This window comes from Cebus imitator, unplaced genomic scaffold (genome assembly GCF_001604975.1).
Source record: "Cebus imitator isolate Cc_AM_T3 unplaced genomic scaffold, Cebus_imitator-1.0 Scaffold43, whole genome shotgun sequence".
Taxonomy (NCBI): Eukaryota; Metazoa; Chordata; class Mammalia; order Primates; family Cebidae; genus Cebus; species Cebus imitator.
Window position 1 is genome coordinate 4,483,102 of NW_016107358.1, and position 27,500 is coordinate 4,510,601.

Genomic DNA, 27,500 nt, shown 5'->3' on the forward strand with positions numbered 1-27,500 from the left:
CCCACTCCATCTGATTTTGCCCTGGCTACTCCTTTAGGCACATACTGTCTGCCTGATTATGTGTGACCACTTAATCTTAAAATTCCAACCTTTCCTACCCCGCCCACCACAGTGTATATTCCCCTTGCCTGCTTCATTTTGTCTTCTCTTGAGCCTGTATTATTTAGTGTACTGCATATTTTGTTTAGCCTTTTTCTTGAAAGTCTCCTCTACCAGAATGTAAGTTTCAGGAAGACAGATTTTTATCATTTTGTTCTCTACTGTCTTTCTAGTGCCTACAGCCGCACAGTAAGTACTTGATAACTCTCTTGAATTAACCCAATAAAGCAAGCTGCCTTATGCTAATGCACAAGCAACTGCAAACATTTTTCAGCTGACAGTTGTAATGATGAGAGCCTCAAGTGAATTTGGGAGGAGGGAGATACTCCCCGAGAGGAGGGACCCGATTTTGGCAGCCTTCAATGACAAAAGCATAGGCGGCTGTCTCTTATGCCTGGTCTGTCGCTTCATGCTCTTGGCACCTTGGCATCAGAGTGGACAAGGCATTTTTAGGGCCAATTGGCTCTCTCTTTGGGCTCTGAAGCTTTGTCCCAACGTGTAGGAAGGAATTGTAGTGAGTAAGGGAATAAGTTCACTTATTAGCTGAATAGAAAAGTCATGGGAATGTTTAACCTAAAAGAGCTAAAATCAAGGGCAAGCTCTTGAAAGCTTTATCCTGCACAAGTGTGATGCTTCCTGTTTCGATAAGTATTTCTCAGAAACTTTGGGTCTTCAGAGGAATTTTTTTTTTAAATACAAAAATCCAAATTGTATTACTTTTTTTTTTTTCTTTTTTGTGGCAGGGTCTCACTCTTTCTCCCAGGCTAGAGTGCAGTGGTGCAATCTCGGCTCACTGCAACCTCTGCCTCCTGGGCTTACGTGATTCTCATGCCTCAGCCTCCCGAGTAGCTGGGATTACAGGCATGTACCACCACACCAGGCCAACTTGTGTATTTTTGGTAGAGACAGGGTTTCACATGTCCAGGCTGGTCGAACTCCTGAGCTCAAGTGATCAACACCCACCTTGGCTTCCCAAGTGCTGGGATTACAAGTCATGAGCCACTATGCCCAACTGAAATCATACTATTTTATTAAAAAAAAAAAAAAAAAAGTGGGCCAGGGAGGAGGAAGGTTAGGGGGTTTAATTTATACATAAATTAGTGGGTCAGTTCAGAGAGACACTCTTTTGAATACATGTCCAGTATGAGCTGTCTTGTAAGATATCTCTGCTAGTTAGTCTTATTCCAAAATTTTTTTTTCAAATTTCCTTTTGTTTTTCTATTTCTATAATGTGGATTTATGGCAGTGGTTTTAAAAGAATTAGTCTAGGGAAATGTATTAATTGTAAATAAATTGTTTAATAAAATTTACATGAGTAATTTTGAAAACGATGTAATTAGAGCTGACTATAGAAGTTCAGCAGCTCTGTGGTTACCATCTTTCCCAGATAGGTAGTAGAAATTAAATGTAAAAAGGAAATAAAGTTTGTCTTTGAAATTAATACCAATGAACCAACCAAAGGTAAATGAAAGATACTTTATTGACTTCAATTTATATTTGTAGGAGATTTTACTGTTAAGATTCCTAGGATTCAAAGTATCCAGGCTTTTTTTCTTTCTGTTCTTCGCAAGTAAGCATTTTCAAGGAGTACAAAATCCATTTTTAAAGGATCCAGTTGAGTAAGCTTAATTTTTGGTTCTTCAACAAAGGTTCCATTTAGTTTAGCTTCCTTCAAAACGTTTTAGTCACTTTGAGAGGTCCAGGTACTTTCGTGCTCCAAAAGAGAATGTTGAAAATTTGCCAAGTAGGTCTGTATTATCTATCTAGTTACGTTCAGAACACAGGGCGCTGCTATTTAGGATTAGGTGGATGATCGTCTCTGTTGGACAGTTGGATATGTACCATCTAACTTGACGGGTTTGCATTTCTGGGAATAAACATTGATAAAAGGAAAGCGGTTGCACCGGAAACGTCTTTAATGGCTGGATATGGTGAAAATATGCCAGCATCAGTAGCTCATTGTAATTCTAAAGTTACAAATCCACACGTTTGTAGCTTTTCTTCTTAATTGAATTGGGACATAACTGACTTTGACCGTGAGCCAGCCTAATAAGTAGTTAATTTAAATATGACATTTAAAATCTAACCATTTAATAGTTAGAGAGCATACTTGTTCTGAAATTTATGTGACTGTTTAGAACTTGAGATCTGGGGTCATCATGGACTTGAATCCTAACACCAACATTTAACTGTGTGACCTTGGGCCTCAGTATTTTATTCTATAAAAGATAGTGTTTAATAAGGTTTTTGGGAGAAACAAATAAGATGGTGCCCTTTATGTGTCTAGCATAGTGCTTGGGGTGCTCAGTAAATATTAACTATTATGATAATGTGTGTCCTTTTTTCTTCCATATCTATGTTTAGTTGAGATACTTCAGAATAATGTCTCTATCCCTTTTGAGATCTTAATATATAACTAATATTGCTGTCCAATAGAAACACAACATAAACCACATATGTAGTTTTTAGTTTTCTACAAATCACATTTAAAAAGTACAGAGACAAGTGAAATTAGTTTTAGTAATGTTATTTAACCCAGTCCATGCATGTATTTCATCATGTAATCAATGCAGAAAAAAAGAGATTTTAAATTCTTTTTTTTCCCATAGAAAATCTTCAAAATCTAGTGTTTATTTGATGCTTAGAGCCCATCTCAGTTCAGGGTACCCATATTTCAGTTGCTCAGTGGTTGCCTCTGGTTAGAGGCTACTGTATTGGACAAACAGCTCTAGATTGCCCACAGCTTCCAAGTTTGCCTCTTAAAGCTCTTAGACCCTTTCCGCTAGTGAGAACCTCACTGCCACCTTAAACCCAGCATTACAAAAAGAAAGCTACTCATCTTTCAGACTCTCTACTCTGTTCCCTTTTGCTGTTAGTAATTCCACCAGCTCTTCGGTCTACTGTGTCTGAAATCGGATTCGTATTCTCTTTTTTCTTGTATGTTGTTTGTTGTCTAATATTCTCATATTTTTATTTGAAAATATTTTTTTCTTCACTCTGACTTCATTCTTCCTACTATATATTTGAAAATGTTTTAAAATCTCTTTCCCCCACCCCTTGAGCCCGGTTTCCAACATTTTTGCCTTATCTACAGATTTCCATTTTTTTTTTTTCCTTATTATACTTTATGTTCTGGAGTACCTGTGCAGATCTTGCAGGATTGTTGCTTAGGTACACACATGCTGTCTCCGAGTCCCTGGGCTCCGCATTCTTTCCTCAGCCCTTTATACTGTCAGAAATGAACCTATTTTATAGGTTATTCCTACCCTTAATACTTTTCCTTTGTCAAATATCCAGAGAAGTATAATTAGTTTAACTGATAGTCTGACATTAAAATGATTTATTCAAGAGGAGAAGCACAAATGAAGGAGAAAAATAAGCTATGGGAAGGGAAGATGAAACCATTCTTTGAGCTTTATATGCCTTTCAGGAAATATCAGAAGAAATAGATTCTAGTAGTCTGTAGTACAGTAATTATAGTTAACAATTTATATTTCAAAATAGATGAGAATTGTAATATTCCTAACATAAGAAAAGATAAATGTTTGAAGCGATAGATATTCTGGTTACCCTAACTCGATCATTACATTGTATACATGTACCAAAACGTCACATGTACCCTGGGAATATGTACAACTATGATGCATAAATTAAAAAATACAAAGAAATATCATGGAACTGATTAATAATAATCACAATCACCACCCCAAAGCAGTGAAACTTGATTTTTTTTTAAATTGTACTTTAAGCTCTGGGCTACATGTGCTCATCCCGCAGGGCTGTTGCATAGGTTCACACATGCCATGGTGGTTTGCAGTCTCTGTCACCCGTCGGCTACATCAGGCATTTCTCCCACTGTTTTTCCTCCCCAGCTTCCCTGCCCCCTCGCTGTCCCTCCCTTAGCCCCCCCAACCCCCCAACCTGCCCCAGTGTGTGATGTTCCCCTCCCTATGCCCACGTGTTCTCCTTGTTCAACACCCTCCTATGAGTGAGAACATGTGGTGTTTGGTTTTCTCCTCTTGTGTCAGTTTGCTGAGAATGATGGTTTCCAGATTCATCCATGATGTTTACACAGTGCTTTCTAAGAAACAGGGCACCTTCCTCTGTGCCTGGTGAACAGAGGGACAAAACAAAAGAAAGGCACTGGACAAAGAGTCAAGAAACCTGGGTTCTCGCTGTGGCTTTATTATTTCCTAGCTCTATTCCCTTGCTTAAGTTGCTTTGAGACACTGTTTATACACCTGCTAAATGGGGTATTATCTCTGTCGTGAGATTGTTTTGTTAGAATCAAATGGGGCCTCAGCATTTTTACATTGGCTGTCCTTTGGCTGTGTAGATCTGTCCCCCTCGCCTCCCCCCCCACCGACCCGCTGGCTGCTCCAAGAGCTGTGTGTCTGTCTGCCAATACTTTCATGACTAGACCTACCCTAATCACTCTACTAAAACTGGAACTGCCTTATATTCACACACACAGCTGGATATGTACCACACCGGATCCTCTTACACTGCTTTTTTTTCCCACAGCACTTATAACCTAGCAGTTTGCTAATTTACATAGCAATTGAAACCATTTAATCATTAATCTCTCTTGATGCATTTAAAATTATCACAATTCAGTTTGGGCATGTTTCAGTAGTATAGCTGCTTCATCAATACACATCGGCTTGTGTAACCTTTTAGTAAATGATAATATGTATTCCTACAACTGTATTCACACTTCATAGTCCTGTTTGTGGCAAGGGCCAGGTTATACCATTTATAAATAATGAAATCCATATTTCATCATAAGTTTTAAATGAAATTAAAATGCATATGTATTTCTATAATTATATTTCATAATTTATGGGTTATGTTCTTATTTACATAAATCTATATAGCATTAAATTCTTGCTGAAATTAAAAATGATTATCTTAATATAAACAAAGCTATGGTATATGGATTTACTGAATAATTTTTACTTTACATATATGTAGCCTTTACCTAGCATAACTTAAATGCACTGTCAGTACTGTATAATGATACTATTTTATATTAATCAGCTGAATGTTTTCAATGCATTTTAATACGAATTAACACTTTCTAAAGCCTCACAAAAAAACTTTTGTGAGAGACAAGTCCTGTAACAATACACCTACTTTACAGTTTCAAAGGAGATAAATAATTTGCCCAAGGTCACATACTAGAGGTAGCAAAGCCAGGTCTAAATCGTCTCATTCCAAAATAACCACCTCTTCTGCTATTTCATATAGCCTTACCCTTTGAGGAAGGCATTAGTACTTTCCCCTATTATTATAGATGACAATGCAAAAATCAGTGTGATTCCCCATGTGGTTTCTTTCCCGTAGATTACAGGGATGGATGGATGGATGGATGGATGGATGAATGGATAGATAGATAGGAATATATACATATATTGTATATATACACTTAAATATATGAAATCTTAAGTTTCATTTTATATATACAGAAAATGGAACATGCAAAGTATTATTTGAAATGGAGGTGATTGCGAACAACATCCATGTTCTAATATAATAGGGGAACAAAGCTTCCCATTGGATAAAATGGTACACAGACATGGAAGAACATTGACTGGCCTGAGTGACTTGAGGGCTCAGTGCCCATAATTGAGCAGTACCGAGCGTGTGGCTGGTACAGTGCTCCCTTGTAGTATTAATTTTCGAGAAAAGTAAGGTCATCACTTTTTTTTTTTTTTTTTAGTCCAATGAGTGTAGTATTCAAACATGAATCAGAACAACAGTAGCTTTACACAAAAATTTTGATTTCCTATATGAGTGTTTACTATTTGGTTTTATTTCCAATACTTTAAAGATTTAAATATGTTGAATTTTTCATATGACTAAGCAGAATTCGGTTAATCTGATCTTGGAGTTTAACAGACATTATAACAATGTGGAGGACCCTTTTTTTTTCTTTGGCAGGGTTGAAAAATGTATTGAACATTATGCTGAGGAGTTAGATTAAGAATTAGCTCATGCCTTTAAAGAAGAAAACAGAATATGTCCATAAAGCAAAAGTAAAATTAGACTATTTTCAATTTTCCTGAAAATTCAGTTTTTAACAACTGTTGTTCTATTTTGCCTCTGGAAAGTCTATGCAGAGTGTTCTCCAAGGCATGCTGGGACAAAGAGGAAGCCAATACCTTGATTCTTTCTGCTCCCATTCTAGAAGCTTTCTTGAAATTGTCACAGGGAAGACATTCTCTTGGATCTGTAGCTTCCTTGACTTTGGGAAATGTAGATTTCATGACTGTTCTAATGTCAGTGGTGAATTTATGCTTAAGAGGGTGCTTTGGGATGTCAGAAAAATCAGTTGGCTGTGCTTTCCTCGGGGGCAACACAGTCAGAATTGTACATGTGGGGCTATTTCACATCTCCATCTGCAGAGGCTGGGAAATTGTAATTCCTTTGTAGGGAAGACAATGGCCCCTTTCCTTTGGCCTTTTTTGTGTTCAGACTCCTTAAAAAAAAGGCACACATCACAAGTCATTTTGAGATTTACTGCCTGAAGTCTGCATCAAACTCATAAATACGAAGCAACCATGCTAGTTTCACAATATTTTGGAAGCCTTGTTTCTCTGTTAAAAAATAGGGTTATGACATCAACCCCGTTTAAGTCCTGCCGCAGCTACTAAAATGCTACCATGTTCCTTTTGTAAATTAGGTTTACCATCTCATAAATCATTTTCTGTTTACAATTTTAAAAGTAAGCAGAAACACCCTATTTTAATACATTTCTTAACACTAATCTCACGAGTACTTGCTTCATATAAGATAGAAGATAGAACGTGTAACAGTCTTAAAGTCCTTAGTGCAAACTTTGGAATATTTTGCATTTGTTCTCCTTTTGAAGGAAATAAATAAGCTTCCTACATTGAATATGTATTCTTTAAAATTGCTCTCAAGGAGACATGCAAATACATTGCCTCAGTCATTTTTTTTCATTAGATACACTCATTGTTCATTCAGCACGTGCTCAGTACCACTCAATTAGAGGCAGTGTGTAGGCACTATCAATTTAAATATAAAAGACAGCCCCTGCTTCACAAAATCTGTAGTACAAAAAGAGATTCCTTTGTCTCTTCCAGTGCAAGCATACTTCACAAGTCAGCAGTGAGTGTTCGGATCACCCAGTCCGGTAAATGTGCCTCTGTGTCCATGTGCCATTCCATCCAATAGAAAGACTTAGTCTAATAATGTGACTAGTAATATTATGACAAAAAAGTCTAGACCCTACAGCATTGGTAACTTATTCTTTATCATGTCACAAATCTGTTCAAGTCCAAGAGGTGGCTGGGAACTAAAGAGCCAACATCATAAGGATTAATAAGCTGAGATCAAGACTGTGTCTGTGTGACACCACCGTACTCAGCATTCAATTCGGTGAGAGAAGAAAATGATGAAACCGATTGTGTGAAAGGATGGATAGAAAGAGCACGTACCTAGGAATCTGTCAGATAGGTTTAAGTACACATGCCTACAGAATGAGAATCTCTGAGGAGGGGCCTAGGAATCTGTATACCAAGAACCAGGTACACACCAATTTGAAATCTTATGCTCCAGGGATCCAAGTGAATGGGAACAATTTCTGGCAAAAATGTTTAGTGTATGTTTTATGAAGGGGTTGGATTTTGGTATGTGGGAAGAAAGGATTATAGGATAGAACAGAAGAGTCCATTTAGGAGAAATAACTGGGTGAAAGCCCCAGAAAGTAGTAACACAAATATATTTATATAACACTATGCTATGAGCAATTTATGGGCAAGGCTGGTTTTCCCAAGGCTAGCACAAATTAGGTGCTCAATAAGTGCTTTTAATTTAATTTAATTTTATTTTTGAGATGGAATCTCGCTCCATTGCCCAGGCTGGAGTGCAGTGGTGTGATTTCAGCTCACTGCAACCTCCACCTCCCAGATTCAAGTGATTCTCTTGCCTCAGCCTCCAGAGTAGCTGGAATTACAGGTGTGCACCACCACAGCTGGCTAATTTATGGTAGGGTCGGGGTTTCACATGTTGTCCAGGCTGGTCAAACTCCTGACCTCAAGTGATCAACACCCACCTCAGCCTCCCAAAGTTGTGGGATTACAGGCATGAGCCACCGCATCCAGACCTAATAAATGCATTTATTTATTTATTATTTATTTATTTATTTTTTAGTCTCTGTTGCCCAGGCTGGAGTGCAGTAGCACAGTCTTGGCTCACTGCAACATCTGCCTCCTGAGTTCAAGCGATTCTTCTGCCTCAGCCTCCCTAGTAGCTGGGACCACGGGTGCCCGCCGCCATGCCCAGCTAATTTTTGTATTTTTAGTAGAGACAGGGTTTCACCATGCTGGCCAGGCTGGTCTCAAACTCCAGACCTCAGGTGATCCACCTACCTCAGCCTCCCAAACTGCTGGGATTACAGGCGTGAGCCACCGCACCCAGCAATAAGTGCTTTTTAAATGTGTGAAATCTGTGGACCAACAGGATAATGGGATTTATGCTAGGAGAGAGAAGTCAAATTTTGAAGAGTCTTGAATTGGAAGCTAAGAAGTTTCTTAGATTTTGTAGGTAATAGAGAACAATTAGGCTTTTGAAATGGGGAGTCAGATGATGAAAACATTTAGGAAAATCTTGTTTCCATAATATATGGGATTGGGAGAGCCTGGATAGGGAGGTTATAAAGGGCCAAACTAATATGTCACTTCTTTCCACTTTTCATATTACCAACTTCTGAAAAAAATCCCTCCTTAACCACACACTCCTAGATTCAGTTCCCTACTCCACTTCTTACTAATTGTTTAGTCATTTGAACATCAGTGTTCTCATCACTAAAATATGTGTACTCACACATAGTGAAGGTTCCCTGAGAAGAAACACTTGGAACTGGTGGCTATTACCCACAGAAACTTAATCATGTTCATCTTTACAATCCTAACTTTTTTCTATGTGCCTGGAATATTTTTATAAGACAGCCTTGATTAATCTTTTATTTTTTTAAAGCACATCTGAGCAGAACAATCTTGATTAATCTATATGTATTTACATTTTTTAAAATTCTCGTATTTCGCCAGGCACAGTGGCGCATGCCTATACTAGGGAGGCTGAGGTGGGAGGATCGTTTGAGCCCAGGAGTTCTGGGCTGTAGCGCACTATGCTGATCAGATGTCTGCATATTTCAGTATCAACATGGTGACCTCCCAGGAGAGGGGGACCACCAGGTTGCCTAAGGAGGGGTGAACAGGCCCAGGTCAGAAACAGAGTAGGTCAAAACTTCTGTGCTGATCAGTACTGGGATTGCGCCTGTGAATAGCCGCTGCACTCCAGCCTGGGCAACATAGCGAGACCCCATCTCAAAAAAAAAAATTCTCATATTTCTGTCATGATGGGTTTTAATTTTGACGTTAAGGATTTTTCTTCTGGGAAGGATAAAAAAGTGATAAAGGTTTTATTCTCTGATTTTTGTTTCTTCCTCTTTGGGTTACATGAGTTTTATTAGCGAAATTTGAAAATCTTAACTATATGCTTGTTTCAAAGCAGTGTGTTTTACAGAATAGTTCTCACCTATACACTCATAAAACTGAACTTTTTTGAAAATTGTTTAATGGATTTGAAACACAATTTTAGAAAATCTTAGCTCTACATAATCAGATTAAACCTTAGCTATGTGCCCAACCACCTACATCAAATTGCCCGTGTCTTGAGCTTCTTAACAGTGCTTAATTTCATGCCTTAACCCCTAAAAATTTACCCTTAAAAAATATATCTTTCATCCTCTGCCTTACCCACTGGATCCTCATTTTTTCAGTTACGAAAATTCTAAATACATAAGAAAATCCTAAATACATTGGATTTGTTTATTGTATTGTAAATAATGAGGAAAAAGTGCATATATGCACATCACTTCTAACTTTTTCACAGCTGATTTGGAGATAGTGAAAATTGCCTAAACTTAATACACTTAAGTGGTGTATGAGTAAAAACTAAATAAGTGGAGAATAGACTTTATGTTACCTAGGAGGGGAGAATGTTACAAGAGGCTAAGATAGGTGGATATTTGAGAACAGTTGACAGACCAGCCTGGCTGGAGTGAAGTTTACTGTGTAAGGGACTGGTCAAAGAAAAGGATGGAGGAGTACTTGGAACCCAATGGAATGAAATTTCTGGGTCTCTGGTATGGCTTGATTCCCTACCAAGCTTGTTTCAAATAAAAGAGAACAATCAGACCTCTAATTTGTGATCAACTTCAGAGGAACTTTCCACCATTTCCCTAATGATAGTAAGTTAGAATACCGTATGTTTGTATGTTTCCATTTATGGAACACTTTCAAAGCGTCATCTCAGTTATATGTTATTAGTTGCTTGTTTATCTTTGTTTACTTGTGTATTATCTGTCTCCTTTACTGTAATATAATGCTATAAGGGCAAGAACTTCTTTATTACTGTAACTTCAGCACTGGAAAGGTACTTGCATACAGTAGATGCTCAAAGAATACTTGTTTGATAAGTGAACAGACGTGTAAAGCCACTTTCCCATCTCTGAAGAAATGGAGTGAGAGAGATTGTTTTGTTTTGTTTTGTTTTGTTTTGTTTTTTTTTTTTGAGACGGAGTTTCGCTCTTGTTACCCAGGCTGGAGTGCAATGGCGCGATCTCGGCTCACTGCAACCTCCGCCTCCTGGGTTCAGGCAATTCTCCTTCCTCAGCCTCCTGAGTAGCTGGGATTACAGGCACGCGCCACCATGCCCAGCCAATTTTTTGTAGTTTTTTTTTTTTAGTAGAGACGGGGTTTCACCGTGTTGACCAGGATGGTCTCGATCTCTTGACCTCGTGATCCACCCGCCTCGGCCTCCCAAAGTGCTGGGATTACAGGCGTGAGCCACCGCGCCCGGCCAAGAGAGAGATTGTTTTATTCAAAGTCATAAACTAGTAAGTGATTGGTTGAATCCATTGATGCAGAATTCATGTATACAGAGGGTGACTGTATTTTGTAATTGTTTGAGGAATATTTGATTATCCTTTTTCCATTGGAAAATATGTGGCATGTGCAAGTAAATTTCCAGAATTTGTCCATGGTTTTCTGCATAGAGTAGGAAAAGCAAAGGATTAAACCTAAAGTTTTATGGCCCTATAGAGGCCCTATCCTAGTCTCCTCTACTTTTTTTTGTATAGGAAACATCCAAATTGTGTAAAAAGATATGAAAATTAATTTTGGCAGCCGTTAGGAGAATATGTTCTGCTATTTAATAATATGGTGGAAAAATTTTTCTTATGACCTTGAATTTCTTTCATAGGTAAGACTTTAACCTTGTGCAGGAGCCAGGTGGAAAAATAGGATAAACTGAAGCACAGAAAAAGTAGCTTCTCTACATGTCTGCAGCAAACTAAAAACCACAGCCCAAGTCTTTGACTTTTAGTACATTGATATGTACAAGAGGAAAACATCTGTGGTTGTGCTGTAGTGATGCAGAAAGTTTGGAATAGATAACTAGATTAGTGAGGCCAAAGGAGTAAGTCTGGTGCAGATATGGGAACTTGCTGTAAGAGAGGAGTAGCATTACAAATGAATGTGGAAGGGACTGTTTGAGGAATGATGTTGGGACAAATGGCCTTCCATATGGGACAAAATAAAATTAGATCTCTACCTGATAACAATATGCAAAAATAAATTCAGATCACTTAAAAACCTACAGAAAAATTAAGCTTTGAAACCGTTAGAAAATAGAGGTTATGGCAGGAATAATTTCTTAAGCAAGACTAAATGCAAACCATAAAAAGTGACATTTGACCACATCAGAGTTTGAAAATTTTGAGGTGACAGAAGACACCATAGACAGATTTGTTTCTTTTTTAGAGGAGGGGAAGTTATTTGCAGTGTATATGACAAAAGATTAGCCCAGGAATGTGCAAATAACCTTTATAAATCGATAAACAGAAGACAAGCAATCCATTAGAGACACAGGTAAAGGTTATTTAATGGTTTCACTGAAGAGGAAACCTGCATAGCCAATAAATATTTAAAAACATACACAACTTCAGTAGCAATAAGGAATTGCAAATTAAAACCATGTTAGACTCATGAACTTGGCAAAATTGAAAAATTCTGACAGTAGCATGTTGCATACATATTTAGAGCAATGTGGGAGTTTTCAAATAAAAATGTATTCCCCAAACAATGTAACAATTGCACAGGGATTTATTCCCAAAGAAATTCTCATTAATAAACATAAGGAGATTTGTATAAAGGAGCATTTTTTGGTAATAGCAGGAAAATTGGACATAACCTAATATATCCATTGGTAAGGAAGTGGATGAATGAAAATATGGAATATTCATAAGATGGAATACTATACAACAGTTGCAATGAATGAACCAGAGCTGCTGTGTCAACATGAGTAGATCTCAAAAAACAATGTTGAATGACAGAGCAAGCTGCAGAAAGATAAGTGTACTATGTTATAGTGCACATAAATCCTTAAAACATACAAAACGATTTTTGCTTGTGAATATCTGCATGTCAGTATATAAAACCATGGACTGGAAGGCTTGACATCAAATTTATTACAGCAGTTGTATCTGAGGAAGGAGCAGGGGATACAGGATTGGGGAGATGTACAAAGGGAGTGAGAAGTTTATCAGTTGTGTTTTATTTCTCAGTGCCCAGTACATGTTTGTTTGTTTAGTTTAAAAAGATTTGAAGCCAATATGACACAATTTTAACATTCATAAGGGACAGTCTGTTTTACTATTCTCTACATTTTCATACCTTTAAATTTTTTCCCCAAGTTAAAAATAAGTTTGGATCTGGGATCTGCATTAGAGTCCCAGATCAGAGGTCTGTTAAGAATAGCATATCTAGGACAGATGGGCTTCAGGCCAGGAGGGCCTTCTGTTGTTTTCTTAGACCCTAATCCTTCCTTCTTGGCTGACTGAATTGGTATCTAAAAGGCCTTACCAGGTCAGACTCCACATCCATGCAGTTTTAGAGAACCAAAGGACAAATTGTATTAATGAAGGTTATGTTTGTCATTCTTTTTTTTTTTTTCTTGTATTTGTCATTCTTAACATCAGTGAAAGGGATAAGCATATTTTCTCATGTGTGGAAAGAAAGAATAGCCAAATATCAATAGCTGCAACCAATTACATTGATTAAATACTTACTGTGTCCCAGCATTGTCATAAGAACCTTTACTGTATTCCCACCTCCTCACAGCAACCCTGGGAGTTGGTACTGCCATTCCCTTTTTACAGATAGGGAAACTGAGGCAAGCTGGGTGGTGAGCATAAAGGAATAAGAAGAGCATTTTTTACTGAAACAAATTGCACACCATAAATATTTGTTTCCTACTTGTAAGTCTGTTGTGAAAGGGTTCGAACCTGCTGCATGCAGTGTCCCCTCAGTTTTTCTCTTTTCCCACAAAAATGAATTGACCTTTGAGAATAGTTATGTTGACTACCAAATGGTCAACAATGGCAAATCCCAAACTGGAATTTTGTTATTCTCTCTTTTATATCACTGTACTTTTTCTTCTGATTTTTCTTTAAAAAGACACTCTTGAGACAAGCACTGATTAAATAAGGGACGTTTCTGCTGTACGATGTCACTTCCCTTGGATTATCCAAGTCTGATGCAGTTCCAGTTGTGAGGCTGTGACGGTATGCCCCTGCATTGGGATTTGAAAATGCAGAACACTGAATCAGTGACTGTCTATTCAGCTTCTTCCCTGTGTACAGCCCTGTGATAGATGCTTTTACAAATATGAGATCGCTGAGTCTTCACAACCACACTGTGAAGTTAGGATAATTATTCTCATTTTATAGAGAATGAAGATATTGTTCAAAGATAACCTTTGGCCTAAAGTTATGCAGCTACTTAGTGTCAGAGCCAAGATTAGAACCTGTGTAAAACTCCTGTTCTTTGCAGTGAATCACACTGAATGCCAGGCTACCTTTTTTTTTTTTTTTTGAGCTCTCCCCCTGTTGCCCAGGCTGGAGTACAGTGCTGTGCAATCTTGGCTCACTACAACTTCCGCCTCCCGGGTTCAAGTGATTGTTGTGCCTCAGCCTCCTGGATAGCTAGAACTACAGGCGTGTGCCACCACTCCCAGCTATTTTTTTTTTTTTTTTTTGTAGAGATGAAGTTTTGCCATGTTGCCCAGGCTCATGCTACCTCTTTAACCACAGCCATAAGTGATGCCCCACCCAGAACCATATTCAGGATTGATTAAAAATAATCACCCCATTAATGAGTGACAAGAAGATGCTGTAGTCTTATTTACTAGCTTTATGAAATCAGGCAAGTTGCTTTACTTCTCAAGCCTAACTTTCCTGATCTGTCAAGGGGGGAATGAACATACCTACTTTATAGAGCAGTTGAGAGAACTAAAGGAAGTAATAGTGAGATAATAGGATATAATGTGCCCAGTACAATGGCTGGTATCTAGTAAACACATTCTAGCTATGTATAATAAATACATTACTATTTTTACTATAATCTGTAGTTACTATAATGAAGAAATCAGTTATAGAGGGCACAACTCTGAACTGGCAGTTAGGAACTTCTTGATACATTAGTTTAAAATGAAAAAAATACCATAAAAAGTAAGCTTCATGGCTTCTGTGAGGTAACTAATATGGGAGAATTTAATTATTTTCTTTATAAACCAATCAATAGGTAAAAAAGAAAAAGCCCATAACCATTCTTCCAATGTGGAGGCAGTATCCTTGTCTGATGGAGACAGTTTTTCTGGAGGAAGCCATCCAGCCGCACATCAGCCTATTTCTCCACACCTGCTTCTGGTCAATGGTAGAATCTCTATCAAGTGGCCAAACTGAAGAGTCAGATAAATAGATGTAAGTCCAACAATGGCTTACCTTCACAGCCACAGCAAATGAGGCGTAGAGTGTTCTGGGATGACTTAATCTATTATGGCCTTAAAAAGCTATATCCAAATCTAAAGCAAGAAATCAAATCTTCAAAGAGGAAAAGACAGCCTATATCCAAAGCAGCTTAGGCATAGTTACAGAGGAACTCTATCGTCATCAGTTGCTTGATGGAAAAGAAGAGGAACCCATGTGTGTAGTTTTTTCCCCCACAAAAAGTCCAAATTAGACCCATTCGGAGGAATTGCATTGGGGAAAATAGCAAGGCTCAGGCAAAAGGAATTGATTGTACCAAGAGAAATGTGATGTTCAGAGTAAGAAAGATAATAGTTCTACCACATTCTGAAAATGTTCGTTTCTGAGGGCTCTATTGAAAGAAATGTTGACAAACGAATCAATTTAGAAAGAATGCTGAAGGCGGTGAGAGTCTGGAGCTCTTGTCATTCATATTGGCATGTGTCTAAGGTCTAATATCTAGTAGATATTGAGTTAATGTTTGTGGAAAGTAGGATTTAGTAAAGCATAGTAAAGCAGGGAAAGGCAGGGAGTGAGGGAGAGCAGAATGGGAGAAGTTGAATTTCCTGAGGCTGTTTGCCTTGGAAAGGTGAAAGCATGGGGTGAATTAATAATTCTAATCAAATATCTGAAGGGCTCTTGTGTGGAAGAAAAATAATACTAGTTTTGTGTAATACCAGAGGAAGGAAATAGGATTTATGGGTAACAGTTGAATGGGGAAAGATTTTTAGCACAAAATGAAGTAGGACTTTCTAAAAACAAGAAACAGTTTAAAAATGGAGTGTACTACCTTACAAAGTAGTAAAATGTCTTTCCAGTGAGGTGGGTAAATTTCTATTGGAATTATTATAGAAAGCAATTCTTTCCAGCTTTGGGTGGAAAGTTGAAAAGTCCGTGACTCACCCATATGGCGAGAGCCAATAAGCTGCTCCTACTCATCTGAGGTTTAAAAAAATCACTCGTTTCTGAGCTCATTTCTGTTTCTAACAAAGACTCTGGATCATGCAGCACTCATTCTTGAGCCTTTATAGTGAAAATTGATATTGATTTATACTATACTTTTGAAGTTATTTTTCATAAAACATAGAAGGATAAGTTTAAGAAGTGAGAACTATTTACACCAAAATTTTAAAAATATTAAAGATACAAATCTCTTGTTGTTCAAAGGATACAAAATTTTTGTTAGGAAGAATAAGTTTAAGAGATATATCCAACAACGTGGTGATTATAGTTCAGCGTTGGCATCACACAAAAATAATGATAAGAATGTGAGGTAATGGATGTGTTAATTAACTGGATTTCACCACTTCACACTGTATGCATATTTCACATCACAACATGTTGTATACCATAAATATATACATTTTTTGTCAAATATTTTACAAGATAGAAATCTCTGTAAGGATAATCTGTTCGATATAAATAATTAATACTCCATATAGCTATGTAAAGTTTATATGAAGAAATCAGGCTATGATCCACAGACTGGCAGTAAATGCTGTTATTCTGTTTTCCATATGCTGCATACATATAAAGCTAGAGGCCTTTTTGTACGAGGTAAGAGTGTGGACAAAGAAAATGGAAAATGACAAATGACAAAAGTGCTAATAAACAGCTTCAGTTTCCCTCCAACTCCTAGTTAGTGGAGTGAAACAAAGGAGGCTCTCTAAGAATCAGTTTCTTGGTGGCTGTCCTGGATGTCTGCAGTATAACACTTCACCCCATGTCCAGGATTAACGTGCAAGAGTCTGCTTGCCTATCCTGTTATAGCCCAGAAGGATCACAAAGGATTGCCTGCCACATGCTGCCCACCTGTATCTTGGCAGCCTAGCACAGCCTGACCGAAAAGGCACTGCTATTTGTTGGTTACAGAATCCATTTGCATTTTCAACCCTGGCTGTTTTAAGGCTATGCGAATGATTGTTGGGACTTTCTCCTTTAAAAGACAATGACAAAAAATTTATAGTCTAATATCTTCTCCTTTAACTTTTCTAATACATCTAAACCCAACCAACACACACTTATTTTTATAGAATCAGATCAGGATACTTGCTTTAAGTCTTTTCTGGAGATTAATTTTGACTGCCATTTGAGAAACAGAACCACTGATCAGGCTGACAGCACTGGCAAAGTGGAAGGCGTGCCATCATAACTGGCTCTTGCAGTCGCTACTTTGACTTCACTGTCCTGAAAACTTGACGGCTCATCTGCTTAGAAAACTTGGGCGTGTTTCTCACCACTCCACTTTGCTACCCAGAGTCACTACCCATTAGTGTTACTGAACTTACCCTTTCTGTTTTGGAAGCAAAAAGACTATAAACCTTTTATAGCTGCATTCGTAACAGTAGTTAACATTCTTTTTTTTTTTTGTAATTGTGTTTAATAATAGAGACATGAAAAAAATGAGGGAAGAAAATAACAAGCAGCCAACCAATATTTCATTTAAACCTGCAAATAGGTGTGATGTGGTACTGATAAGAGGGTATATTTTGTATATTTAAAGTGGAGAGTTCTATAAATGTTAATTAAGTCTACTTGTTCCGGATCTGAGTTCAAGTCCTGGATATCGATGTTAACTTTCTGTCTCATTGATCTGTCTGATATTGATGTTGAAGTCTCCCACTATCATTGTGTGGGAGTCTAAGTCTCTTTATAAGTCTTATGTATCTGGGTATTCCTGTATTGGGTGCATATATGTTTAGGATCTTTAGCTCTTCTTGTTACATTGATCCTTTTATCATTATGTAATATCCTTTGCTTCTTTTGATCTTTGTTGCTTTAAAGTCTATTTTATCAGCAAAAATTGCAACTCCTGCTTTCTATTTATTTATTATTTTTGCTCTCCATTTGGTTGGTAAATTTTTCTCCACCCCTTTGTTTTGAGTCTTTGTGTATCCTTGCATGTGAGATGGGTCTGGATATAGCATACCAATGGGTCTTGGCTTTTTTTGCCTGTCTGTGTCTTTGGATTAGGGGATTTAGTCGATTTAAATTTAGAATTAATAATAATATATGTGAGTTTGATACTGTCATTTAATGTTAGCTGGCTGTTTTGCCCATTAGTTGATACAAGTTCTTAATTATGTTGATGTTCTTTATTTTTTGGTATTTTTTTAGAAAGGCTGATACTGGTTGTTCCTTTCTATTTGTAGTGGTTCTTTCAGAAGCTCTTGTAAAGCAGGCCTGGTGGTGATGAAATCTCTGAGTGCTTGCTTGTTCACAAAAGATTTTATTTTTCCTTCGCTTATGAAGCTAGTTTGGCTGGATGGAAAATTCTGGGTTGAAAGTTCTTTTCTTTAAGGATGTTGAATATTGGCCCCCACTCTCTTCTGGCTTGTAGGGTTTCTGCTGAGAGATCTGCTGTGAGTCTTGATAGGCTTCCCTTTATGGGTAACCTGACCTTTCTCTCTGGCTGCCCTCAGTGTTTTCTCCTACATTTCAACCCTGGTGAATCTGGCGATTATGTGCCTTGAGGTTGGTCTTCTTGAGGAATATCTTTGTGGTGTTCTCTGTATTACCTAGAGTTGAATATTGTCCTGCCTTGCTAGGTTGGGAAAGTTTTCCTGAATAATATCCTGAAGCGTATTTTCCAGCTTGGATTGATTCTCTTTGTCACATTCAGGTACACCTATCAAACGTAGATTAGGTCTTTTCACATAGTCCCATATTTCTTGGAGACTTTGCTCTTTCTTTTTTATCCTTTTTTCTCTAATCTTGTCTTTTTGTTTTATTTCATGAAGTTGGTCTTCGACCTCTGATATCTTTTCTTCTGCTTGATCAATGCGGCTGTTAAAACTTGTGCATACTTCGCGAAGTTCTCGTGTTGTGTTTTTCAGCTCCATTAATTCACTTATATTCCTCCCTAAATTGTGTATTGTTGTTAACATTTCATCAAACCTTTTTTCAAAGTTCTTAGTTTCTTTGCATTGGGTTAGAACAAATTCTGTTAATTCCCACAAGTTTCTTATCCACTTTTTAAAGCCTGCTTCTGCTAATGGAACACAGTCTTTCTCCATCAGGCCTTGTTCCGTTGCTGATGAGGAACTGTGATCCCCTGTAGAGGGAGAGGCGTTCTGAGTTTGGGTATTCTCAGCCTTTTTAGGCTGCTTTCTTCCCTTCATTATAAATTTATCCATCTGTGATCTTTATAATTACCATTTTTATAGCTGGGTTTCTGAATGGACGTCCAACTTGTTGATTCCTGGTACTAAAATCTGAGCAACCCACTGCGCTGGCTAAAACAGTGGCGTTAAGATTGATGGTGCTTTTCTGACTCTGCACCAAGAACCGCCGCACCAAGGCAGCAGCAAAACCGCCTCGCCAGCCACAAGAGTCGCACTGGCAACCCATGGGGCTCCTCCGCTGGGAATCACCTGGTGCGTGAGCAGCAAAAATTGATCTGAAAGTGTGGCATCCTCTTGTTCTGTGCGCTTTCAGTGGGAGCTATAATCCCGAGCTGCTAGTGATCAGCCATCTTGGATCTCTCTCCAACATTCTCTATAATGACACAGTTCTAAAAGGCCTTATCTAAAAAGAAAAATTATTTTTGAGAGCTGAGAGGCTAAAACTGGGTAAAGACTTCTGCAGAGAAAATATTTTTAAAATCATAAAAATAACTACTTTTGTGTTTATTTTATAGAAGTCAAGTAGTTTCTGATAAACAAGGGACGAGATTGATCCATACACTTTTTAAAGAAAATCTGGTAATCCCTTAAATTATTTATATGGCTTTGAATGGCTATGCTTTTCTAACTTCATTTTAATTTTATGACACACTTATAATTGTTTCAAATAGGCATTTGTTCATCTTAAAACTTCTGCTAGAAGTTATACTGAAGAAAAGCATTCAAAAGAAGACTTTAGAACAAAAAAATTGTTGAATGAGTGAAATGCCTGAAGTAACTCAACTTACCAAGCAGAAATCACTCAGTATTAAAAGGCTGCAGATTTCAGTTTTATTGATTTCAGTTCTGTCTGTCCAGTTCATTTCCAAATTATATATCCATTTTGTATACTTTAGACATTGGTGCCAGATATGAAGCTAAAAAGTATTATTGTACTTGTTTATTTTATATTCTTATTTTTAGTAGTGGTTTTAAAATTCTTGTATAGGCAAAGAGTGGGCTGGCTGTCAGAGTTGGCACCGGGGCTGGAGAGTGGGAACCAGAGGGGAGGGCTTGAATCTGCTATTACTTAGCACTTTAAAGAAAATTGAGGAAATATGAATTTTTCTGTCCAGTGTATGGTGGTAGAGGTCAGTGGCTGCTAGAATTAATAGGATTACACTGTTGCCCTACAGAAACATTCCTTCGTGCTACCATTGCACACCGTGAATTCTGTTTAACTTGAACAAGGACACTGAAATCTTTAGTTTCCAAGATTGTGTGTTAGGAGGTAATCTGTCCCTTTTCTCTCGGTTTCCTGAGATACAGATACAGAAGAAAGTTTCAGAAAGAGTTTCTCTCAAACATATAGGTGGGAAATCCAAACAAATTTGTCCGTTGAGGTTAGGAATGAACTCACTGTACATTTCCTTCAATTAACCAACCTGCTCTCCAAAAGAGCCAATTTAGGTCAAGGCTACTTTTAGGAAATTTGTACTTTTGTTTCAAAATCTACGATAATTTTATGTCTGCTGATTGCTGATATTGTCAACAATATTTTAGAGCCAGTTCTTCCTTTTTATATGAATCTGGCACTCTGCCTACTGGCTTTGAGATTGTAGAAGAAAGCAGGAGAGGAAAGAATAGGAATGATGGGAGAATAAAGAGACTCATTATCATTGTCTCTTTAAAACTGAGAGCTAGAAGGGGCCTTGGAGATCATTTTATTTAGTAATACTAAGTAGTTAGAAAATATATATACATACTTTTGTGCTGTAATACAAAAAATAGTGGTGTCTAGAGGCCTAATAATAGGAATATTAAAATGATTATATTTACTGAAGGAACATTTCACATTACAAAGTACTATAGGCCATTGGATGAAATGATTTATTAAGAAAAAGGATGGTAGTATTTCATAGAAGTGTTCATTTAGCAGGATTCAAAACAATATCGATTGAAGAATCTGGAGAGGTTTGTGTGTGACACAATGCGAATTTAAAATGAGAGCCAGAAGCTTACACTTACATAATTTTCTTTATTTTGACTCAACATTTTGGCAAAGGCATTGGCTTAGCCACACATGGTGTATAGCTTGTAATAAATAACTTTGTCCTTTGCCTCTCATCACCTATAGAATAGATAACGCTCTTTGTCTCTTTCTTCCCTGCTTCCATAGAGATGTCTCTCTTTATTCATCAGCTCTGTATTTGGAGACTATGTTGGGCTGATGATTGAACATTGATGAATGAATTAACTAAGGTGGATTACAAGGATATCCTAGAAAGTGCTTAAAGTAACATGAAATTCAAATATCTAAAATTTGTTTGTAATACTGTAACCATCATAGAGGTCAACTATAGCGTTTTTCCAGTTTTTTTTTTTTTTTGCTCACACAGCTCAGGCTGGATTTTTCTTTTTAGCGATTTCTTTTCCTTACAATGGTACTCGATTAGATTTGACGTTACTCAGATTAAAATGCTAAAGGAGAGGTACAATTTTCCTTTATCTCCTAGAAAAGAGGATGCAGTGAAGGGCGGATCACTGTCACTGGTGGTAATGTACTGCCAAACAAAAAAGTGTGTGCTGAGGATTTCATTCAGCAGGGATGGAGTCTGAACTGCTCAGTAAATCCCATATTGGCTGGTTTTATAGCTTAAAAGAAGGAAAATGTAAAATAGTCTGTCCAGATGACTCGCAGACTGTCTCTTGCTCAGTATTAGCAGTAAAATAATAATCTTTTTGATTACCATAAATATATCAAAATACTGTAGATATTTTCAGAATATATAGAAATACATAGAAATAATATAGATGTGATTGTTGCCCAAAAAATTGGAAATAAAATCTGACCCATGTTTTTTCCAAGAAATCATTAAAAGCTTCCCTTTGTTTTTATATTCAAAAAGATACCACTTGTACATGCAGAATAGCCAACCTGCTTCCCCTCTGGTCAGTACTTGATAAGCAGAGCACACACAAACAGAATCTCCTTTCATTGCTGCTCTTAATTGTGAAAGAGTTTTATTCTTCCCATGTTCCCAATCCAGAAACTGGTACAGTTCCAAGGTGTCCTGAATACAGATATCTGGCTTTGGATGAAATCTCCAAGGAGTTTTATATTCACTTACCACTTCCTGTGGAAGCAGAAGTTGTAATAATCATTACAAATATCTTGAACTGCAAACTTAGCAGCATTGTTTGCTTTTCTGTTTCACATATTCAGCATTGAATCACTGAATAATATTTCTAATTATGAAATTGAAGCTTTTTATTTTTCTGTATAGCAGATTTTATTGTATTCACTTGAAACTAAAGCAAGTTATTTTATATATTTTAATAAGATCAGAATGTGACAAGTATGTGTCTGGATGGATTTTATTTCCATACTCTTGGAGAGAAGGCCATAACTTGAAAAATGACTGGAAAGAAAGTGATTTTTTATAGTCATTATTAAGAAGAGACTATTATTATAGTAATTATTTAGTAAAGTAAGTTTCCTTTAACTTGATATATTTCTGTGTAACCAGTGAATTCACAAGTCATTTAAGCCTTGTGAATATATTTTAAGTGTTTAAAATCTATTTCAAAGGCTTAACCAATAAGATATATCTGATAACCAAGCACCATTCTGTGCACCAGAGATACACACCTGAGTGACAAACTCACAATTCTTTGTGCGTGTATAATTTATGTTTCAGCAGTTCTTTCCCCAGCTGCTCAGAAATTCTCTGCACTGTTCTTCACCCTTGACGTACACACATTCTTATACCCAGAGAGTTTTTTCAGCGTTCTCCTGGGATTGATTGTGAGTGATTCTGGTCTGTCTTTTCATGCTGTCTGTGGGGTGGTCGTTTTCTCTTGCTCAGGTTCCTCTGCTGGGAAGACTCCCATACCCACTCACCGTCCAGCCCTGCATGTGTGGAGTGCTGGCTGCCTGCTGAGCGCCATGCTTGGGGGTGCTCACTGCTGCTCATAACAGGTGTCCCAGACTGCTGGGACACCAATTATTATTATTTTTTTTTTCAAGAGAAAGAAAGAGAAAGAATTAAAAAAAAAAAAAAAAAAAGGGAAAAGAATAAAGGAAAAGGAGGAAGAGGAAGAGGGGGAGAGAACAGGGATGTTGCTTTATTGCCCGGGCTAGAATGCAGTCTAAAACTGGGTATGCCTGTAATTGTGTTTAATAATAGACATAAAAAAAAAAAAAAAGAGGGAAGAAAATAATTAACAACTAGCCAACTAATATTTCATTTAAACCTGTAAATACGTGTGATGAAGTACTGATAAGAGTGTATATTTTGTGTATTTAAAGTGGAGAGTTCTATGAATGTTAATTAAGTCTACTTGTTCCGGATCTGAGTTCAAGTCCTGAATATCGGTGTTAACTTTCTGTCTCATTGATCTGTCTAATATTGATGCTGAAGTCTCCCACTATTATTGTGTGGGAGTCCAAGCCTCTTTATAAGTCTTATATATCTGGGTATTTCTGTATTGGGTGATCTTTAGCTCTTCTTGTTACATTGATCCTTTTATCTTTATATAATATCCTTCTTTGCTTCTTTTGATCTTTGTTGCTTTGAAATCTATTTTATCAGCAAAAATTGCGACTCCTGCTTTCTATTTACTTATTTTTGCTCTCCATTTGGTTGGTAAATTTTTCTCCATCCCTTTGTTTTGAGTCTTTGTGTATCCTTGCATGTGAGATGGATCTGGATGTAGCAAACCAATGGGTCTTGGCTTTTTTTGCCTGTCTGTGTCCTTGGATTGGGGGATTTAGTCGATTTAAATTTAGAATTAATAACAATATATGTGTGTTTGATACTGCCATTTAATGTTAGCTGGCTGTTTTGCCCATTAGTTGATGCAATTTCTTAATTATGTTGATGTTCTTTATATTTTGGTATTTTTTAGAAAGGCTGATACTGGTTGTTCCTTTCTATTTGTAGTGGTTCTTTCAGAAGCTCTTGTAAAGCAGGTCTGGTGGTGATGAAATCTCTGAGTGCTTGCTTGTTCACAAAAGATTTTATTTTTCCTTCGCTTATGAAGCTAGTTTGGCTGGATGGAAAATTCTGGGTTGAAAGTTCTTTTCTTTAAGGATGTTGAATATTGGCACCCACTCCCTTCTGGCTTGTAGGGTTTCTGCTGAGAGATCTGCTGTGAGTCTGATGGGCTTCCCTTTATGGGTAACCTGACCTTTCTCTCTGGCTGCCCTCAGTATTTTCTTTCATTTCAACCCTGGTGAATCTGGCGATTATGTGCCTTGAGGTTGGTCTTCTTGAGGAATATTTTTGTGGTGTTCTCTGTATTTCCTAGAGTTGAATATTGTCCTGCCTTGCTAGGTTGGGAAAGTTTTCCTGAATAATATCCTGAAGCGTATTTTCCAGCTTGGATTGATTCTCTTCGTCACATTCAGGTACACCTATCAAACGTAGATTAGGTCTTTTCACATAGTCCCATATTTCTTGAAGACTTTGCTCGTTCTTTTTTATCCTTTTTTCTCTAATCTTGTCTTTTTGTTTTATTTCATGAAGTTGGTCTTCGACCTCTGATATCTTTTCTTCTGCTTGATCAATTCGGCTGTTAAAACTTGTACATAGTTGGCGAGGTTCTCGTGTTGTATTTTTCAGCTCCATTAATTCACCCCCAAGCATGGCGCTCAGCAGGCAGCCAGCACTCCACACATGCAGGGCTGGACGGTGAGTGGATATGGGGGTCTTCCCAGGAGAGGAACCTGAGTAAGAGAAGACGACTACCCCACAGACAGCATGAAAAGACAGACCAGAATCACTCACAATCAATCCCGGGAGAACTCTGAAAAAACTCTCTGGGTATAAGAATGTGTGTACGTCAAGGGTGAAGAACAGTGCAGAGAATTTCTGAGCAGCTGGGGAAAGAACTGCTGAAACATAAATTATACACGCAAAAATTGGGACACCAATTCTTGTTTAGGTGGACACAACTTTTGACATAGGAGGCTTGCAGGTAACACGCTCCACGCAGCATTCTGTGGAGAAGTTGAGGAGAATGCCTTTCTCCTATTTTCTGTTCTGGTAGAGAGATCACAAAGCACTCTTAAGTGTGTGTCCCCAGTGTCTTCTGTGAGTACATCCTATTCGTTTTCATCATGGCCTCTCTCTCCCTGGGACCCCTGGGGAATGGAGCCATGAAGAATCCCAAGTGACAGACTGCCTACTACACTTAACGTTACTCCTCTCACGTTCAGTTAGTGCTTTGTTACTGAGACAGCCCTGTCAGCATCTGACACTCCACCCATGCACCTCCTTAGAATGAGCTCCCTCTCAAGCGTAGCTCAGGTTCTGCTGTAAAGGGGACTGTCCTGCCAGTGTGCAGAGGATTCTGAAGCCAAAACGTGAGCCAGTGGCAACAGCCACCATGTGCAGATGGAACAGATGAATGAATGCACACATGCCCTGTAGCACATTAGAAAATGGTTTAAAAGATATTCATGATGTTAATAATATTTTAAACTTTGGTATTTACCTCTTAAAAATCTAAAACAAAAAGCTTTGTTTTGGGTTTTACTAGTTGGCTTCTACTGAGTCATGATGTGTATATTTTTCGTATTACTGCTGTCTCAATATCTCTGCTTTAAAATAGTGATAACTTTCCCAAAGCTTTCTCCATGTTTCTGTTCTCTCTTCCTGTTCTCCTACACTCTTTACTTGCCAAATATACATTAAAACTCCTACAACTCTGACACCCCTCTGAACCTGCAGAATAGTGTTGTCAAAGGAAAAAGAGGTTGAAAGACCTTTGAAGTTTTCTAGCCCCATTCCTGTGTGATTCTAAACTTGTTCATTAAAAGATGCTTTTCACAAATGCTTATTGAGAGCTCAGTAAAGAAAATCTTGACTAGTTTGGGAGAACGAGAGGGGCCAGGGAAAACCAACATGCAATCCCGGCAGAGGGAAGAACACATGCAGTGGCACACGCAGAGAGAACAGGATGCACTGGAGGAACTCCAAGTAATTAGATATGCCTGGAGCAAAAAGGACATCTGAGGATTTGGAAGGAGCAGAGACTTAGCAAAGTGGGTGGAGGTCATCGCATTCTGGCCCATTCTGCCAAGGGAATTAATACCAATTGTTTTAAGTTCTTCAGGTTTTATGTGAGATAAGAATGCTAGTTCCTCTTGTAACATACAGTTGTAACATACAAGGAATTGAGATTAAGATGCGTATTGTATACATCCAAACTCCTATAGCACACCGTCCACTGAGATGGACTCTCCTTCCACTGAGCTCTGCACTGTGTTAGTTCCATCATATCCAAACATCGATAATAGTGACTAACCACACTTGTAATGATAAAAATGAGTTCGTCGCAGGACCGTGCTTGCTTTAGAGCTGCGATTTTTGTATATATTTAACCTACTAGGGGGAAAAATGCTTTTTTACTGTTAACGCATGGCAATCTGACCAACAATCAGGACAGACGATTCCACATCCACTGAGGGAAGACCCTCATGCGTTGGTTTGTTTGGGTTGAATAAAATCCTTCTCTTACTGTGGGGATGGAGTCATCTTATTCCTCTGAGGTATGTTAGCATATAAAGCAGAATGGAGTAACTAGAGAGCTAAAGGACCCTCTTGTACGCCTTCCCTGAGCGTCTGGGAAACACCCATATGGAAATATTAGACAGTGACTGGCTTTACTGATGTTTTGAAGATAGTTGGATTCTGGTAGCTTAGCATATGTAATGGTGAACTTCAAGATTTATCCAAACACTTACTGCCAATTACTATAGAAAGTTGGGCTGATTACTATTATCACTAATCTGTTTGTGTCGATATAAAATAATATATATGTGATGAAAATTTAAGTTACTTTTCACTTAGTTAAGAATTCCTCAAATAGGTTCATACTTTTTAGTCCTTTTATATCATAATATCATCTCATTTCTCTCACCTTTTATTTCAAGTGGGTAGGAAGAAACCAACCTATTGGAAACTGAGTTTTTTAAGACTCAAGGAGGATTTATACAACTTTCCTCTATAAGTCATTTTGCTAACAGTTTTTTCCTTAGTTTTTAGTTGTGATATTTTAATTATACAATTAATATATTGATAGTGATTTATTGTTAAAAAGTAAAATGATTTAAGCTGGGTGTGGTGGCTCATGTCTGTAATCCCAGCACTTTGAGAGGCTGAGGCAGGTGGATCACCTGAGGTCAGGAGTTTGATACCAGCCTGGCCAACATGGTGAAACCCTGTCTCTACTAAAAATACAAAAATTAGCTAGACGTGGCAGTGCATACCTCTAATCCCAGCTACTCAGGAGGCTTAGGTGGGAGAATCGCTTGAACCTAGGAGGCAGAGGCTGTAATGAGCTGAGATTGTACCATTGCACCCCAGCCTGAGCAAAGAAGTGAGACTCTGTCT

General features: G+C 37.8%; 1 protein-coding gene and 1 long non-coding RNA gene across 4 annotated transcripts in view; one reads left to right on the forward strand and one right to left on the reverse strand.

Annotated features, from left to right (window-relative positions):
* ELOVL2 (ELOVL fatty acid elongase 2) overlaps positions 1–27,500 on the forward strand; it is a 79,830-nt gene that overhangs the window by 1,256 nt on the left and 51,074 nt on the right. The window lies entirely within an intron of this gene.
* On the reverse strand, positions 1,561–27,358 carry LOC119470892. Its single transcript, XR_005199868.1, has 2 exons — positions 27,328–27,358; positions 1,561–2,297 (listed from the first exon to the last, which is right to left on the reverse strand). It is a non-coding gene; the product is annotated as an uncharacterized LOC119470892 (long non-coding RNA).